This window comes from Otolemur garnettii, unplaced genomic scaffold (assembly GCF_000181295.1).
Source record: "Otolemur garnettii isolate 467f Iridium unplaced genomic scaffold, OtoGar3 scaffold00055, whole genome shotgun sequence".
Lineage (NCBI taxonomy): Eukaryota > Metazoa > Chordata > Mammalia > Primates > Galagidae > Otolemur > Otolemur garnettii.
The window spans coordinates 9,612,728-9,617,505 of record NW_003852450.1 but is presented as its reverse complement, the minus strand read 5'-3'; the positions used below and the strand labels follow the sequence as shown (position 1 = coordinate 9,617,505).

The window sequence follows — 4,778 nt, the reverse complement described above, 5'->3', positions numbered from 1 at the left end:
TTTCCTTCTGGAAATATATTCTCCTAGTCATGATTAGATCTGGCTTCATAGCAGACCTTTATGAACATTAGATGGATCTTGATTCAATTAGTGAACTTCTCCATAATAAGAAACCAAATTCCCTAAGATGGTTTTTATTTCACCACAGTTCTCAACTGGAACACAGAAAACTAGTTAAACAATGGCTAGACAGAGTTCAGTACTTTCTATTTGCTAAATCCCTTACTTTAATATTGAATCAACTTCTCTAGAGCCTTATCATACTGACTTCTCTGTGACTACTGCGTCACATCACAGCATGGGAACAGCAAGAAAAGCTTTTAAATATACTCTAATAACAGCACTTTTCATACAACTCCATGCCATGTTGGTCCATATTTCTGTGCCTTTGCCATGTCACTCAGCAGTCAAGGGAATCCCAAATCTTATTTGTTTTTTATTCATCTTTCTGTTGTTGTTGTTGTTGTTGGTGTTGTTGTTGTTGTTGCAGTTTGTGGCCAAGACCAGGTTTAAACCCACCACCTATGGTATATGGGGCCAGCGCCCTACTCCTAGAGCCACAGGTGCCACTCTTTTTACTCATCTTTCAAAACTTGACTAATACAGAACACTCATTGAGACCTGACTATACAGTCAAGAAATAATCTGTGTGTGTCTCTTCTCCCACCAGCCAGAGCTACAAGAATACAGAGACTGGGTCTTTCTTATACTCCCTACAACATCTACCCGATGTTTGACTCACAGTAGGGCTCAAAATTAAACAAAACAGATGGAAGAGAAGAGGGCAAGGTCAGGGACACAACTAGTTTTTTCAAATATATTAATCAAGGGGTTATAGTCCAAAGAACAAGGTAGTACCATAGGCTCAAATAGGCAAAGGATTTAGTTCAGATAGATCAGTGTAAGGTAGAAAGATGAGCTGGTCTCTTGGGTCAGAATCTGGTTAATGGTTTATGAACATAGATTTTAAGTAAAAGGAAGCAGTTACCCAGGTAATGAGCCTAGACAACAAAGTGTTAAAGATTCAGGCAGGATACTAGATAAAATCAAGGGTCAGAATACCAGGAAATTTAAACTGGCTACAATGCCAAAAACTCTAGCCAGGGCCCCCTATAAACTTCAGGCCAAGTATAGAAGCTGGCCTCAGAATGTAGGCCAACCCAAGATCCAAGTTTTATACAAATTGACATAAGGTGCTAGTGTGAAGAGCAAAGAGACCAGGAGTAAACTGGTTTTCAAATAATTTCCAAGGAGCTCAGTACATTCAGTAAGACAAGGCTACCACATCCGAGTATCTCTATCCAAAATGCCTGAGATTGAAGTTCTCATAGAAATGTCACATAAACACATTATATTCTTATTAAATCTCCAAGATTTGTTTTAATGCATATTGTTATATATGAAACTATACGAAAGCTAATGTTATCATTTCAAAACAACCTTATTTAATATCTACAAAGGGTTTTAAGTGCTCTCACCACACACAGAAAAAAATAATTATGTGAGGTAACACATATATTAATTAGCTCAATTGCTTAATTTAACCATTTCACAACATATATGTATTGCAAAACAACATTTTGTACATTATAAATATATATAACTTTTGTCAAAAAATAAAAAGATCTGCAAAGATGTTAAATAATTCAGAAGGAGTATATGTACAGTTATGTATATAGATATGTATATTTTATCTGTATATAAGCCTTCCAATGAGTTCCCAGCAAATATTAATTCTTGTATGAAAAAACTGCTCTCAAATAAAATATTAATTTAAACTTTTTAAATGCATCTTTACTTTCATGTATTAAAAAAATATGCCTATAAATCTTTATACTTAAGTCTGTAGGTTTATTTATCAGAAAGTCAAGATCAAAAGTGAAACAGCTTCTAAGAGTGCTGTCTAGAAGCTTGCAAAGTAATTACAGTAGAACCTCTGTAAGTTGACCACCCAAGGGATTATAACAGACTGGTCAACATACAGAGAAGGCCAACATGAGGAATTAGGCCAACCATACTGATACACGTGTGTGATGCATGTCAGGTCTATTAAAACTAGGCCATCTTTTTTTTTTTATTGTAAACCAACAATTTATAGTTGTATGAACTTATGGAGTACACAGTGATGCTATAATCTATGAATACAATGTGGAATAATTAAATCAAACTAGTCAATATATCCATTACCTCAAATACTTAACATTTTTATGGTAAGAACATTTGAAATTTACTCTAATAAACTATAATTACCACATTGTGCAACAGAACTCAAAAAAGAATGAAACATTCTTCATAAGATTTTTCATCCTTGACCATTGATGAGATAAAATATCATTTTCAAAATAGGATCCAAACATGAGTGTATTTACCCACATCCTCCAGGTCATAATAAAGCTAACTGGTGAACAGAGTAATAATTCACGGTATTTCATGTTTAACAAACTATTAACAGAGAAAGTTGGTTGAAGAAAGGCATACGAACATTGTCTTATAAGAATTTGAACCAATGGGCTCTATGATCATCTGGCATCCGTTCAATATTGTATCTGTGGTTAGGAATATACATGACAGGAACTCCAGGGATTTTCCGGATTCTTCATTTAAGGTCTCGGTCAACTGTGACCAGGATGTAACACTTGTGCTGAGTTACTCTCTGTACTAAGCAGTCATCTGCATAGGTTCCTTTGTGTGTGCATGGTAATCGTTCAAATCTTGGATCCTTGGCAATCCTCAGTGCCACTCAATTCTTCTGCCCCAATTTCTCAGTTTCAGCCATTACACAGTCAGCTATACAAGGAATGCACATGGCATACAGACAGTCCATCATTGACTGCACTAAGTCCAGTTTGGCTTTAATGGAAAAGTTGATAAAGTTGGTATCAACCAAGATATGGTAAGGTGGGCCCAGTTGTGTATTATATTGGAAGAATAAGCATGAAGGGTGCTGGGGGACTTCTCTTTCCTTTAATGTGCTGGGATCTTTCTTTTCTTTCTTTATAGGTTTCAATCTGTCCTTTTCTTTAAGCCTCTGATCCCTGAGACTAAGCATTCGCTTCATGGTTGCATACTTTGTTTTCTTTTGCTTCCCCATGCTCATGCCACACTCTTGTTTCTTCCCTAAAACTAGGCCATCTTAAGGAGATAGTCAGTGTAGGGAGGTGGTCAACTATGGAGATTCTACTGTATTTGCAAAGTTGGCTTTTTCCACTGTTGCCTCAGTTTAAAACTTGCTGGTGGATCAGTCCTTTCTTTAAAACCCCATACAAGGAAGCCTCTCATATAGCTGTCAGACGGTAGCTTCTCCAAGATGCCAAGAAGTTATATCTTTTTCCCAAAAAATATTTTAGGGCAAAAAAATTACCTCACATCAATATATAGCATGGTAGCAATGATGGCAAATGATTCAGAAATTTTCCAGAATGGATTTTATTAATAAAGTTTTCAGAAACTATTATCAAACTTCCTCCCTCAGCAAAAATAGTCCAATACCAAAGAGATAGCACATATGTTTTACACCAGTTTACAGTGAATAATTTAATGCCTTTTCAGAGCAGTCCACAGATACTTCAGCAAGAGCATTGCTGAAGACTACAGATTACAGAGGATGGGTGATTGAAACAGAATTTAAAATGTTAGAACATTTCCTGGCTTATCAGAGATTGGAAAAGTGAGATAGGATTTAGAGCAGAGAGTTAGTCAGGTGTGCAGTCTCTTCTTCACTCTTACTTAACTGAACAAAATGAGAAAAACCAGGGAAAGGGTTTAAAATTATCTAACAGACAGCAGCAGAAGTAGTTTCTTCCAGGGCACCCTTTCATAGGATTTAGCATTCTTTCCCCCCCTTGGACTTGGATTTGGGTCTATTATTTTGCCTTTACTTCCACATAATGGATTCTTAATGGCAGGTAGCCATCTGTTCCTAATTCTAAACTTTTATTTCAATAAAAATTTTGTCTAAGTGTGATATCCTAGATAAAATTATAGAATAAAAAATGCCGATCAGTGAAAAAAACAGGTTAAATTTGAATAAAATCTGAAGTTAACAGTAATGTGCAAATGTTGGTTTCTTAGTTTTTCCAGATGTACCAAGGTAATATGAGATATTAACAGGGGAAGCTAGTGTATAGAAACTTTCTGTACTGTTTCTGCAAATGTTGTAAATCTGGAATTATTCCTATATAAAATGTTTATTTTTTTGGCCCTGTGCTATAGTCAGTTTTGACTCTATGCTATCCTTGTCAATAAGTACATTATAGTCAGTTTATATTATTCTACACAACACTTATTTCACCTATGCTGCCTTTGAAATGCACATAAAATACACTAAGTCTCTTAAGAGCTAAATTAATAGTTCTGGAGATGCTGCAGTCTTATTGTAAATCAAGTAAATTCATATGGCTGTTGAAAGAATAATAAATTCAATTAATGGAGACTGGTAATTTCACATTTTTGTAAGAAAGTAACTTTTATAAAGGCACTTGAAATTTCTTTTCCCTATGACTTGCTGAAAAGAACAAATTACTAACTAGTTTCTATTTAATAAAGTGTTACTGATGGTAGATAATGTACTGTTCTGATTGGTGGAAGTGGGGGATGTCGGAATACTAAATAAACATAAAAAACATGATACTGAACCTTCACCGATTCACAAAATCTAGAAGAGTTTTTTCCTAGTAGATATCTGTGACTGGAACCACTGAAAAAACAAACTCAGCAAGTACAAATGAATGGCTACACAAAAAGTTAATACAGGCTCAGTGCCCGTACTCAGTGGCTAG

The 4,778-nt window shown here is 35.3% G+C and overlaps 1 pseudogene; it reads right to left on the bottom strand.

Moving 5' to 3' along the window:
- Positions 1-2,488: 2,488 nt before the first annotated feature.
- Positions 2,489-3,091, bottom strand: LOC100964568 (annotated as a pseudogene).
- Between the last annotated feature and the right edge of the window lie 1,687 nt (positions 3,092-4,778).